Here is a 14,584-nt window from a genome sequence, read left to right as displayed (position 1 = left end):
GTGGAAAAAGGTGGAGGTTGAATGGGTGTAGGGATGGGCTGGGGGTGGGTGGGCAGCCCCGGGACCTGGGGCGGAGATGGGGGGGGGACTAGCCAATGGGGAGGGGTAAGGAAGGGGAGGGGCGCCAGCCAGCGCAGGCCGCTTCTGGGGCGCGTTTCTCGGCCACGCGTGCGCGCGTCTTTAGCCCCCCTTCCCCCCTCCCCCCCCCCCCGCCGCCGCCGCCGCCGCCGCCGCCGCCGCCGCCGCCGCCGTTGCCTCCCGCCGCCGGGACCAGCCCAGCGGCCGCCCCACCGGCGGAGCCCGGGCCTGCTTGTCCTGGGGCGGCTGCTCGGCCACCGCCACCCGAACGGCTGCAGCCCGTAAGTGTGTCCCCTTCGCTCCTCCTCCTCCCCCCCCTCCCCTCGCCCCGGCGCACGGCCGCCGCAGCTGCTCAAATGGAGTGGAAAATGGCCATTGGGCGGCAATGAGTTATAGATTATCTGCTCCACGTTTTGTACTTAGCTGCCTATAATCTTCTTTTGAGTTTGCCTGAGCCCCTGGCTGGAAAAATCAGGAGGGAGAGGTTTATCCTGTGCCGCTGCTGCACACGCTAATATGTTTATATGATTAGCCAAACTCCGGGTGGGGGTGTGTGTTGGAGAGGTGGGGACGGGTGGGGGGGGGGAGGTGGAGAGGAGGTGGGGGAGGAGGCTGGAGGTGACTCCAGTTCAGACCTCGCCGAGAGTCTGTGTCAGGACTTCGCACTCCCCCGTCTCTCCCTCTCGCTCCCTCTCGCTCTCCTTTCCCTCTCTCCACTCTGCTCTCACTCTCTCGGCTCGCGCGCACACGCCGAGGAGCCGGAGCGCCATCGGGAGCTGCCGGGAGAATTCTTTGGGATTGTTGGGGGGTGGGGGGCAGCTTCCCTTCGTGGCTGTGCGTGGTGCGGCTCTTCTCCGGCTCCTCCCTGCCCACCCCCTCCCCCTCCAGGCTCCGAGCCCCGCGTCCTCGCCTTCCAGCCTTTCCTGGAGCAGCGGCCAACCGCTCACCCTCGGCCGGCCGGGAGATCTGAAATGTGAGGAGGGTCCGCCGGGGTGTCCCGCTCCGGGCCGCAGGGTCGGCGCGGACGGTGGGCCGAGGGGCCGCCGCTGACAACTCTGAGTTGGCCTCGCGCCGCCGGCGTCGGCTCGCCCGCCCCTCCCTCCCTGCTTCCCTCCCTCTCGCCCGCCCTCCCGCCAGTCCTCGGCCGCCGCTTTCTGGGGACTCCCAAGTCTGCGCACCTCTGCCAGGCTTTCGTCTCCACCAGCCCTCGGCGCTCCTATCTCCCGAGTCTTGTCTCTTTTATTTTTTTCCTTTTTATTTTTCCTGCGAAGGGAGCGTGTCTCTCGGGGTGCGTGCAAGGCTGTGCGCGCGCGGTGGACCCCTCTCCTTGGAGCGGCGTGTGGGAAACTGCGGGAAAATGTTGACTTAACCCCAGCAGCCGCCCGGCGCTGGCTGCTTGGCTGGAGGCGGCGGCGGCGGCCAAGCAGGAGGACGCGCCGAGCCGCGGCGCCGTGTCCCGGCCGGCGAGCCGCGGCGCTGCCCCCCACGAGCGGACTCGGCAGCCGGCGACCCGCACGCAGCCGTCCTCGGCCCTCCCTCGGCGGCGGCCGGCAGCCGCTGTCCTCTGCGCCTCTCCCCGCACGGCCCCCCGCGCCAGACGGCCCTCCCCCGGGGCGCGCTCGCCGATGGAGGTAAGAGTCGCAGGAACGAACAATGTGCCTCTGTGCCCGGCTGCGGAGACCTGTTTGCTTTGCGCCTGTGCTCCGGGGGGGCTGGATGCTGGAGGTGGAGGGAGCCCCGGGTTAGTTAGGGGATCGACTGCTTGTGTTTGTGCGTCGGGGCCTCGAGACGGACCCGCGCTCGCCACCTCTCCACCCCCCTCTCCCGCCCCGCCGAAATCGATCCGCAGAACTCTGCGCGACGGCCGGACTGTTCTCTGGTGTTCCACGAGCCCTCGGGACGCCCTCGAGGCACCAGTCCGGTGTCGGGGGGACGGCGGGGAGGGCAAGAGTGTCGTAGGATAGATCTCCCCACACCACGCGGACGGGGATTTCTTAAAACCTTGAGATCGGAAGGTGCAGCTGGTCCTTACTCTGCGAGGCTGGGGAAAGGAATGAGGAGGAGTCGCGTCCTCGGTGGGACTGCGCTTCTCGGGTTGCGGAGCCCCAGGCCCAGCCCGGATCACGCCGCCTCCCCCTCACCCCCCCCCCCCCCCAGCGCTCCGCGCCCCGCGCCCAGAGCCCCGGACCCTATTCTGCCTGCCGACCCAGTCCCAGGCTGGAAGTGAAAAGGGGCAGCTGAGCGCTGGGAACGAGTGCTGGGCAAGTGGCCGGTGGAGAAGGGCTTGAATGAGTTGTTGATTGGCCGTTTTCTTCTTGCCCGTGGTTAGGTAGTGTGGAGAGGCGAGGGTGACAGCAAAGCACAGCCAGATGTGGCCGCGCCAGCGCTGGGGCTGGCAACCATTAGGGGCGGCGGGCTGCCTGTGCGGGGCCGAGGACCCGGCGGGCCGCGGGGGGGAAGTGTGTGTGTGTGTGTGTGTGTGTGTGTGTGTGTGTATGTGTGTGTGTGTGGAGGGGGGGGAGAATGGGAACCTCCTGGACCCGCAGTGAGAGGGCAGCCGAGGGCCGTGTTGGGCCTGCCTGCCGGAGAAGTTGCCGGGCGGGGGCCCGGGATGCCTTCGAGGTAGGGAGCCTGGGGGTGGGGTGGGCTGTCCTGGTTTGTAGCTGGGGGGGGGGGGGGTTGCCAACTTGGGAGCCACGGGAAGGCGTGGGAGGAGCAGGAGAGGAGGGGAGATCCCCGGGGCTCCCGAGCGAGGGTTCCCGACGGAGGGGCGAGGACGAGCCCCACGGCGAAGGCGCCCGTGCCGTGTGCAGGCGTGCTTGCCAAGACTCCCTTCAGTGGGGACCAGCAAAGTTTGCGCTTTTCGGCTTGAACTATGGGGCTTGGGTTAGTGGAGGTTCTGGAACGTGTTATCTCTCATGGATGTTGTGTGATCTTCGGTTGAGGGTGTCTTCCAAAACCATAGTTGGAGGGACCGACCAGCCTTACCCGGTCGGAACCCCCCCTCCTCCTCCTCCCCGCTCGGTCTTCCTTTCCTCGCGCCCTCCTCATTCTGCCCCCCCCCCCCCCCCCCCCCATTCTGCTCTTCCTGATACAAACCTGGCTGTCTCCGATTCAGACCGAGGAAATGTTTTCCTCCTGTTTCTTGAAAGGTGTCAGGCTGCTTAGCAGCTTCTTTAAGCAGCCCGGGAGCGTCTGAGCCGCAGCCACTCACCATCTGGTTCCCGTTACAAAGGCCAGGTTCTGAGCGCTCCTCACCCCGCCCCCAAGCCTTTGATTTTGGTTTTTTTTCTCTCTCTTCTCTCTCTCTCTCCCTTTTGCGTTTTTGACACGGCGAGTGCGGTTGCTCGGGTCCGCTTTCCCAGGCGTGCGTGTGATGGACGTAGTGGTTCATTCATTTCCCTTCAGTGCTCAGGTCTCGGGCCTGCCCCTCCCCAAGTACTCGGGGCTCACCTCACCTTGCGCGGGGGAGAAAGTCACATCCGTTTGGTAAATAATTACCTGCTGGGATATCTCTTACTAAATCATTTTGAGCCTGGGCAAACATAAATAGACACCACGCCAGGCAAATCCTGGCTCACAACAGAAACAAAAAAATAGAAGTTTTTATGGTGTCTGTGGCTTCGTTCCAAGTTGGATTCAGACTGTTTGCACCTAGCCAAAGGTAACTTTGGAACTTCGAGCTTAGTATCCTTCTAAAGCTTGCGAAACCCTTTATAAGAAAACCTACTTAAGTTCAGGTGTGTTTTGGAACTTTCTTGCTTTTCCCTCCCTTCCACCCTGCTGTAAGTGTATGCATGATAAAAGAATAGTACGGGACAAATGTTCTGTTGTTTAGTTTCTTCAGACATCCTGATTCTCTTCTTTTGTTGCTCGCCTCTAAAAGAGGTGCCATTTCACATCATTCTGCACAAATTGTTTGAATTAATGCAAGTGTGAATTCTTACCGTTTGAAGGGGATATTAGCATATCAAAGGTTTCTTAGCTTCTGCTCAATTGAGAAAACTTCAGCCTGTCTTCCATTTGCTTCCAAGCTGAGGCCCAAAGGGCAACGAGATTTGTAAAGGGTAAAAATAGGGAGGTGGATTCAGGCTGTGTTTCTGAACTTTTACTGTTTTGTAATTATGTGAGCCAAAAACATTGTCTGTTTCTGTGGAGCCCTCGCCAATGGCAAGACAATTATTTTCTGTTGATAAATGGTTTGTTCCTAGAAAAAGGGCCACCTTTTGTTTTATGATAGTCGATGTTCCCTATCTTTTGGGGTCCCTTTAGAGAGTTAGATAGATGGCTTTCTACCCAACCTCATGCTTTTCTGGGTCCTATACTTCCTTATTTTAGTAAAAGGAGAATCGATTTTAATTATTAAGTCTTTTAAAACAACGCAAATTTTGTGATAAAAAGGTACCCGTTTTGGGGTTGAGGAATGGATGGCTTTTCTATTTGTTTGCTAAATTAATAAGGGAAAATTTAAGTACAGAATGCTGAAAATTGAAAACTTAACTTGAACTTTACTAGCATAACTTCCGTTGCAAGTTTAATCTTGGAAAAGCTTACTAAGTGATGAAGACACATTTTTACGAGTTTTACTTATGGAGATAACTGAGTTTTGTTCCTTAAAAAATTGTTTTTTTTGTCAAGACAGTAAACTTCCATTCAGCTTAGTTTTTAAAAATAGTTTATGTTTCACTTTTTTTACATTTGCAGAGAGCTTTCTTGTTTGAATTTCTCTTTATGAATGAAAAAAGCTGTAGGAAGGGTGTGGGTAAGTTTATGGAGAGCAGAAGGGTCAAGAGAGAACTTTTATCATCCAACTTCTGGGGAAACCTAGTTTTAAGATGAAAATGTGTTTCAAGGAACATCTGGAAATTTGTAAGCTCATATTTTGTTATCTGATAGTGGATTGCTTTTGGATGCAATTGATACTCTTTGGAGTACAGATTATTTCCTAAATGTTGAAGTCTCCTTGCTTTTATTTTAATTGTGAAAATTAATTCTTACCTAATAGTTTAACAAGGGAGGAAGTCCATCTTTAATTGTCTAAAGTTTATGGCCTACAGTTAAATGGGGTGACAATTTTCTATTTGCAGATTAACGTGTTTTTTTTTTTTTGTGTGTGTGTATGTGTCAAGTGTACATTATTATCCCCAAATCATGTAATAATAACTTATTTATCCAATCCCTGTACTTGTTTAGGAAGTACTTTAGTGGTTAAAAAATAAAGCTCACTTTGATGTAATTGCTATTATTGCACTTAAGTTGCTGTTAACTAGTCTGCTTTGAATATGTGTGTTTCAGAAAAAGCACACCATCCTCTAGAGCCATTAGTGATAATCAAAAACTGTCTTGAAAACATTGCTCTTCATTTCAGATGATGGCAGTACCAAATTCAGCACATCTCTAAAGGTGTAAAATATAGTGGAAGGAAGAGAGGAGATGAGAAAATTGGACTACTTAGAGAAAAATTAATATATTGTAGGAGCACTTCAGCTGTCATTTCCAATCACTGGATAACTGTATGTTGGCAAAAGAAACGGAATTTGAAAGTGCAAATCGCTCTGGGAGCAGGTAGTTGGGGACATCAGAATATTGGACCATGTAAGGTAGAACAAACCAAATTCAAGTTTTGACTTGAGAATTTCCAATTAAATTTTTGTTCAGGTTTTGACTGCGTTAATAGTGGAGTAACATCAAAGCAGACAACATAACTTCCAAATGTTGTAAAATCTAATGTAAATATACAGATCTCACATGCAGCACCACAAGTCTTAATTTAAGACAAGCAGTTGGAGTTTTTATTGCTGCAGTTTTCACAATCAGCAGAAACGTTAACACCAGATTTCTGGGTGTTTCCTTCCTTAAAATGAGCAAGAGAAGGTCTTTAAAACCAAGGTTTACTTAGGGTTAGATCTTTACTTAATCATTTCCAAGTTCTCTTTAAAAATTTAAAGTAATATTTTAGTGTTTTAACTAGCATGGGAATATGTGGCCTGAGATTGAGATATCATGAAGGTCAGAAGGTAACCAGAAATCTGTAAATCACAGTCATAAAATGTTGCTACTTTATTTTCTATCGGAATACTCTTTTGACCTAACTTCTATAAATAAAAATGTAAATAATCAGTTTATTAATGGGTAACATGGAATACAGACAACATTGCAATTTATTCCAATGAATGGCTGAAACACTTGTGCCTAAGAAATCTGTTTTCGTTTTCACAAAAAGCGACACCATTTTGCCCAGTTGCTGATGCTGAAGAGCGTGGATTATGAGGACTCAGAGTAAGATTGAAATACAGTTTTGGGAAGGGAAGAATTTAACATCTCATAAAGTGCTATTTTTACAAAAAGTTCAAAGACTATAATACTCTTGACTCAATTCATTGTATCTGATTTTTGAGTATGGAAGGACAGGGTGCTTATTTGATGTCTACCTACTTTTCTGCAGCAGAAAAAGCTTCCTATTAAACAAGTTATATTCAAAGAGCTATAGGTTAGGAATATGATGTATAATTGTATTTTAGAAAAGTGCAAAAGATTATTTGCCAGTATGCTTTTCTAAAAACTTGACAAATTACTAATTTTGTCAAAGCATTAAAAAATACAACTTGCTACTGTCCTGCAAGTCAATTTTAGTGTTTTTGGTCATATCAGTTTTTTTTTTTTATTTTAAATGTTTGGTTCTCGTTACCTAAATCAATCCATGTTACCTATTTTCAAGAAGTATGAAAACATTTCAGTTTAAAAGATTAAAATTATATGTTAGTAGCTTTTCTATTACCTAACACTTTGGCCTCACCCAAATATCTGCTTCTTCACATAATTCTTGATTGAAGGTTAGAAGGTTGAAAAGTATTTAATCACTGAAATTACTGTAATTAGAGTGATGTTATCAGAAAAATAAATTAAGATTATTCTCAAATCTTTTTGATACTTCACATGCTCTCAAAGATTGGTCAAATGGTGTTTTTCAATTCTTTAAGAAAAAGCATAAAGAAATTTTAATATACAAATGAAACAGTTAATTACTAGAATTAGGTGCTTTAAATCCTAAAGAGATTTTCCCCTAGTGTAACAACTTTAAAACGAATAATTGGAGGCTCTTATGTCTAAATTTTATGTGGGACTTCAGTTTAGCATTTTGAGTTTAATGTGTAGGTTTTCTTAAGCATATATGTATAAACTACAGATAACCTTTAGTATCATTTTGATATAAATAGTCAATTTCTAGGTGAGCCGTGGTATTTTAAAGGAAGTTTCTAATTCATGAAAAGTGCTTTGAAATAAATCTATATTTTTTAAGATAATTTATCTGCTTGCTTAAATGTAGGCAAGAGTTCGTAAGATACTTTAATTCTTACCAAGTTCTATAAAATAGAACTTGTAAAGCTCTTTTAAATTTGACAAATATTATCTGAAGAAGAAAAAGTGTAGCTCGAATGAAGAAACTAAGCACTTCACACCTGCAAGGGAAGTGCAGCTTATAGGAAAATGCTTTTGAAGCACAGAACAAGTTTAAATACAATTTGTTTAATTACAACAAAAATGCAGTTTTATGAAGTAATACAGTTTGTCTTCATAGAGGATTTTATGCATTGTGTGGTGGTAAGTAAAATCCCATCACAGTTGTATAAATTTGTTCAATTACTAGAATGGCTAAAAGGAAAAAAAAATCAATTTAGGTTGAAAGCAACAGAAATTAGATTACTTTGGTTAGTAGGAACTTGCCAGCAGTGTCTAAATTGCTTAATAATATTAAAAGTTACCATGTTTCACAGTGCAAGGATATAGGTGCCTGTTTTAATATGCATACATTTGTTTACCTGGTAAGTTGTACTAGGAACATTTTTCCATATTGCCTTCCCTTTATGGAAGATGTAAGACAAACATGAAACTGTTTCTAGTTATATTTTCTTGTTTGTTTTAGAGATTTGCTTTTAGTAATTGCTTTTCTAGGTTTCTAGAATTTGTAATTGGTTGGTAGTTCAGATTACTGTAGTGAAATACTAGATTTCACTTTATGGCTCAAAAGAAACCCAATCCATTAGAAAGGGATAACTAGCTTATTACCAGTAAAGAAACACATTTCAGAAATTTTTATTACTGATTCTAGTATTATACCAAATCTTAAATCCTTACAGCAATAATGTGACACGGTATTCATCATAACAGATAGCTGTGGGCCACCTGTTTTATTACCACCTGGATTTCCTCTAGAACCCAGCTTCCTCCAAGTGGGCAAACAGGCACAGCCTGGCTTTTTTTTTTTTTTTTTTTTGGTCATGAAGTCAACTTCCTGGAATTTGGGGGAAAACCAGTTGAAAAGAGAGGACAAATGTCACTTTAAATAGAGATGTTTAAATCAGAATTCTGCCTGAGGGTAAAATTTGGGTCTGGTTTAGCCCGGATGTAATGTCTCCCTCTACAGAGCACAGCATTAATCACAACATGACAAGAAAATGTATGCTGAGCAAAGCTGGCCCCTGTTGTTTTTGTCATTGATTCCCTCCCCCCCCCCCCCCCCCAGGCTGTGTGGAGTATGTTATGAACATTAAAATTCACACACAGGGATTAAATCTTAATCTTTCAGTGCCAAAATTAGTTGCCTTACCAAGGAGTTTCTTTAAAGTTGAACAAATCTTTGGAAGACTTTTAAAGGACATATTCAATACTTTGTAAAAGTAAAAACATAAGGTTCAAAACAGGCAGGTCAAATATAAGTTAACTAATATAGTCAAGTTTTAATTTTGTTTGAGGATGGATTAAATTTTTTTTTATTAATCTTATTTGAGCTGAAAGAAGCGGAAATAAAAGTGCACGATTTGTTCTTACCTAGAAGAGATACAGAAGTGGAAAAGATGGTTATCTTTACACTTTGCACCAGTTGAAACTATTTATTTTGTTAGGAAAAATCCATCCTTTATCTTTTTCTAGATGAAAAATGTAATCCTCACATCTGAAGTGATAAAAATGTTATAGCAGGAGACTTTTAATAAAAAAAGGTATCCTTTTACTCTTTTGGTTATTAAATAATACTTTATCCCCTCTTATGGGCTCATATTTATCTCCTATTCTTTTGTTTATGCCTGTTTAATGCCAGTTGTTGCTGAAAGATTTGTGCACATTTAAAATATAAAATGTGTATGATTAGTGAACTCTTTAAACTAATTTGAAATGACTTGAACTCTGTCCTGTCTTTGGACCATAAAATGTTTGTAGAGCCCATAGTTTGCATCCTTCTGTAAGTTATTTTTACATCAGTCCACAATTCAAACTGATTATTGCTCTGAATTTGGATGACAGAATAATCTAACCCCAATTACTGTCAAAAATGGCACTTGCTGCTGGGGGCTGTCTGGATGACCTTGCTTTTGACTACTGCTTTTCTTGTAGAGGATAGGAATAGTATCCATTTTTAGAGACAGAGGAAGAGAGTTCTGCATTAAAAAAAATAAAGTGAGCTCTAATTTTAATCATTCTTAAAATTCAAGTATTAGGAAAGTAGTTATCCATATATTGGGCACAGAGTTACAGAAATTTAGGTGAAGTTGTTAATTAATAGATTTTTGTTTTAAGTAGACTACATTTTTTTTTTATCAATTTTTAACATTAGTTTATATATAAGAAAGAATCATGTTGAAAATGACTTTCTCTGTGTCTTTACTTTAAAACAAATACTTTTTTTCCCTGGAATTACTATTTCTTTATTCTAACAGTACCTGCGGCATGGAAATTTTATTCCTCTCTATAAAAGCCTGTCACTGTTTGAAAGTATTTGCTACTGTGGTTATTGATTAGAGACTACAGAAGACTTTTTCTTTTTTCCTTTAATAGTGTTTTCTCTGCTTGTATTTGGTGCTGAATCTCAGGGCATCAAGTATATTTTAGTTCTTAAAACCCCTACAGTGAAATTCTTTCTAAAACAGTTTGGGAACATAATTTTGATAATGTTTTATGCCTATACATTTGTATGCTACTAATTGTATGTATTTTTCTTAGAGCTTAATGAGGGAAATCTAAGTGACAGAGACACCAGATGACAAAGATAATGTCTTTTTTTTTTCATTAAGAAAAAAGGTGTATGCAATTCAGAAACACTATTATACTAAACATTTGATGTCTTAAGCATTTCAGTTTTATCCCTTTTCTGAGCTCTGTCTGTCTGGGGGGAGATGTTTGGCTATTAGGTGCTTTCTTTTGATAGGCCAGTAGATGAATGATGTGATGACCATGTTCTTTTGCTTTTTCTGCTTCAAGTGCTGTGATACCTATGCGGCACAGATGCCTATTTTCATGCTATTATTAGTTTTAAGCAGAATTATAATTTCTTCTTTTCTTCTTCAGTAAAAGCCCCATTCTAAAATGTCGCCTTTCTTCTTTATCTACCCTTTGTTTTGCAAAAGAATTAGGACTCATGTTTCTGTATTTTTAATTTTATATTTTTTCTACAGTTATAGTTCTGTGGATGGAATCTGGGGCTTTTGCTCATGTTAGGCAAATGCTGTCACCGAGCCACACCCCAGGCATATATTTTCACTTGTTCAATGAGAATCTTTACCTTTTGGCTGATGAGTGTGGCAGTTCACACCTGTTATCTCTGCATATAGGATGTAGAGGCTGGAGGAACATGAGCTCTAGGGCGGTCTGGACTGTGTAATAAAACACTGCCTAAAAAAGGAAAATTAAAAAATTACATTTTATAAGCCTGTCATTTCACTTCCAGGTAAGTTGGATTTGATTTGGCTAAAGTTTCCAATGGTGGTGTACACATTATAAAGGTGTTATGTGTGTTGGAAGGAAGATATAAAGAGAAGGGAGCAGTTTTTGGTAGCTTGTTGTCCCGAGGACTTTGTAGCTGTTTTCTTCCTCTTTTTATTTTCTTGGCAGAGATGCACCACATTCTTTGTGTACCTGGAGAAAGGAAATTGGGCCAAAAAAAAAAAATTGGTAGGGAAAAATCTAAAACAGTTTCTGCAAAAAATACTGCAGGATAAAGTTATTTTGTAACCCACATCGGATTTTCCCCCCTCTTTGTATTGAATTAATGGGAATTGATTTTTTTTCAGAAATACTCCAGGCTTAAGCTTTGCAATAATTCAAAACAAGAAGCAAAATGCACTTGTTACTGCCTTTGTTCATTTGAAACTGCACTCTTTCACTGTAAATTGATACTACTAACATGCCACTTTTGTGTACTTCTTGTTACAAAGGATGAATTAAAGGGGTTGTAGCAGGTTTGTTGCGGGGTGGTCTGTCACTTCAGGTACAGTGCAAGCCAGGAAATATTTTCTTTTTCTCCAAATACACTTCATGTTAATCGCTCCTGGTTGACTTTGTGCAGTTTGTGTTCTGCCTCTCCAGGCTACCTTGACCAGGTGGAAGACAAGAATAATCATGTTCAACCACAGATTTTTTTCAAGAACAGTTATTTTACTCAAATGTGGAGGAAAAAAAGACTGGGTAATGTTGTGTGTTCTTCTGAAGGCTGACTTGCAATTTAAACAGGCACTGGCTGCTTATTTCATGTATTTTTGCTAAATCTTGTTATTACCTGCAGAGGGAGCTTGTATATGAGAGAAAATAATTAGGGCACTATAAATGGATAATTTCCTTTTTTGAAAATTACATCTTAGTAACATATGTATATGTATGTGTATATATATATATATATATATATATATGTATATATATTTATTTGTTCCAAGAAAATGGTTCTCAGGGTAGTAAGACATTCGCTCATTTCTAGTGAGACTTAATAGCTCAGTGCCAGATATTTATCATTTCCTGTATTCATAGATTACAAATGTGCCCCTCCTATCGTCTCTTAAAAAAGCTAAAAATAATGTGAAAGATAATAAAGGTATCTGGTGCATTTAGAAGTTTTCATTTACGTGTGGGTTGGTTCACGTAATCTCTAGAAGGAATGATGGAATCGGCTCTTAAAAATATCGTTAAAAAAAGATACCAGCTCTTTAGATAGTTTTTCTGATTCTGTCAAATAATACTAAATAACCATTAAGCATAAACTAAGTAGTAAATTAGTTCTGAACAATGGAATCTCAATTGATTACAAAGAAAATGTATCCTTACCCACTTAATAGATCAAATTAGATGAATTGCATGTTCCCTTTTTTTTTAGGGAAAAAAAAGCCCCAAAAATAACCAAGAAGGCTCACTTCGGATTAATGACTTTTACTTGCAGGCAATAATGGATAAATTAGGGCAGTGACACTTAAACAAGGAAACTACCAATAAGCACCTAATATGAAGTAATCAAGAAAACTGCTGACTAACTTGGAATAAAAATGAAGGCAAGCGTAATAGACAGCATTTGACTGAAACTCATTCTTTTTTATGAACTCCGTGCCAACTGAATTTCTAAGGATAAGCCAAACACCTAGAAATAGTTCAATTTTGCACATGATTTTGGTAATTAGGGTTATCAACATTCGGGTCTTTTTTTAGTGACCACAATTTTTCTGTTACCTACATATACTTAATCTAGTGAATTTAATGATAGCACATTTAAAAATCCTATTAGAAATAAAATTCAGTCTCTCTTTTTACATTTTGTTAGGTTAATGTTATTCAGAATTTGCTTGTTGGAGGTTAAAAAAGGAGCTATCCACTTACACATCCCTGAAAAGAAATGTAATAGTTCGTTTTCACTAGTTTATCAAGGAATGATGCAACAAAATAAAAATTATATTTAGTTTTATAAAATGCTTTGTTACTTTTAATGACACTCACTGTTTTGGTTATATTGTTTTGTTAGCTAATCTCTTGAAGCATCAGATTGTTACTATTACGCAGAAAAACCCTCTAGGTAAGGAAACATGTTTAATAAAATAGATTCTTTGGTAATGGCATGGGCTTTTGTATAAATATTACTGTCACTTCATGGCCCTCTATTATTATCTTAACAAGTCCATGCTACATTCATGCAGAGCATTTTTATAACAGGCAAAGAATGTTTGCAACAGCAATTATACTTCAATAGGATTACAATGGTAGGCTTTACAAAAGTATACGAACACTCTTTCCAGTAGGATTACTGATAGGTGTTCCTTAATGCCAAGTTTCTGTCATTGTCTTAAATAATGTAATAAAAAGATTTTTTTTTTCCCTTCTGGTAGTTAATAGGTCCTGGAAAGTGCAATCTGCTATTACAGTTCATTATCCTTATCCTGCAAATACCACAGCTCCCTTCACACTGCAGAAAGGGTTACTGGAGAATTCATTCTAGGAAACTGTTGGGTAACTGTCACAAGGTGCATAACTTCTCTGATGGTATTGGAAAGGCATAGGGAGGGTAAGTTATACTTGCTTGGTATTAAATTTGAAAGTAGACTCTTTGGTGGCTGTCAAAGTAGTGAAATCTGAATGGATTGCAAAGAAAATGCTACTGAAAAGTTAGATTTTCCTTCTTGTAAAAGTATTGTTGTTGATGTATTCTATTGAAGAAGTTTATGGAAAGCAAGTTAACTGGTAGCTGCTTATTATCAATTTAAAATAACTGAGTTTGGTAAATTCTCAATTTTTTTATGAGCTAGTCTTGAGGAATATTTTTTAATGGAATGTATGTGTTCAACAGTGTATATATGGTTTAAGAGTGTGTATGTAATATTCACACATTTGATTTTTAAACTATAAGCTTTATTAGGAGTAGAATATATTCTTCAAAATAGTATGCCAACTAAGAAATACATGGTATGAGTATAGATTTGAGATAATTCCTTAAAAGCTTTGTAAAATTGTAGATTTTCCTATTTAAAAATGATTTTTTTATAACACTTATATGTTGAATATTTTAAATGGAAGTTAACATATTATTTAATCCCAAATAACATCTAAAATACATTTGCCACATATATGAATACTGAAATGGCAAAACTATGAATATGTGTTTTAAGTTATTTGAAAAAATGGAAAATTGTTTTAAATTTCCATTGTTCTTAGATTTAAAAGTACATACATTAAGTAAAAAATAGGAAAAAAACCTCTTCATTTTTGTATATTCGAAAAGCATTTCTTTTATCTGTCTTAATAGATTTCTTTGAATAGAGATCTAACAAAATTTAAACAGAATACTTTTTAATCAGGTGTATTTATATAGCAGATTTTATGCCATTCACATGATGCCACTAATTCAAAGCTTTCCTAGAATGTCCTAGAATATAAAATAGCCTTTTTTTAGACAATAAAATTAAAAACTTGGAAATTTTCTCTCATTATGTCAACATACTAGTGTTTCCTTTATGTAGGATAAATGTAACACCTAAGGAATTACTTAAAATTCACAATAAAAAGAATGATGCTTCACATTGTCTCTACTATTTGTTTAGTCATTTTAAAGTAAAATATTATTAGTGAGACTGCTTTTTAAATATCCATGTTAAAGAAAGTCAAATCAATTCAGCAGAATAACTGAATTTTATTACTATCCTTTAAAAAAGATCATCAATTATATTTGATGATCTTATATTTGATGATCTTTAAATCAGACTTT

General features: G+C 40.8%; 1 protein-coding gene across 12 annotated transcripts in view; it reads left to right on the top strand.

The window, feature by feature from the left end:
• Positions 1 to 338: 338 nt before the first annotated feature.
• Positions 339 to 14,584, top strand: part of Adgrl2 (adhesion G protein-coupled receptor L2) — a 176,311-nt gene continuing 162,065 nt past the window's right edge. For 4 of the 12 annotated variants that reach the window (XM_042676669.1, XM_042676662.1, XM_042676654.1 and 1 more), the window contains exon 1: positions 1,235 to 1,709. The gene's annotated coding sequence lies outside the window, so the exon portion shown is untranslated. Of the gene's footprint in view, positions 360 to 1,231; positions 1,710 to 14,584 lie in introns of those variants that run through there. The other 8 variants (XM_042676677.1, XM_042676657.1, XM_042676655.1 and 5 more) reach the window with 4 other exon arrangements.

The sequence above is a fragment of the Dipodomys spectabilis genome, unplaced genomic scaffold, assembly GCF_019054845.1.
Source record: "Dipodomys spectabilis isolate Male_0828 unplaced genomic scaffold, ASM1905484v1 ptg000002l, whole genome shotgun sequence".
Classification (NCBI taxonomy): Eukaryota; Metazoa; Chordata; class Mammalia; order Rodentia; family Heteromyidae; genus Dipodomys; species Dipodomys spectabilis.
The sequence above is the reverse complement of the archived record's forward strand: the minus strand, read 5'-3'. Positions and strand labels throughout refer to the sequence as shown.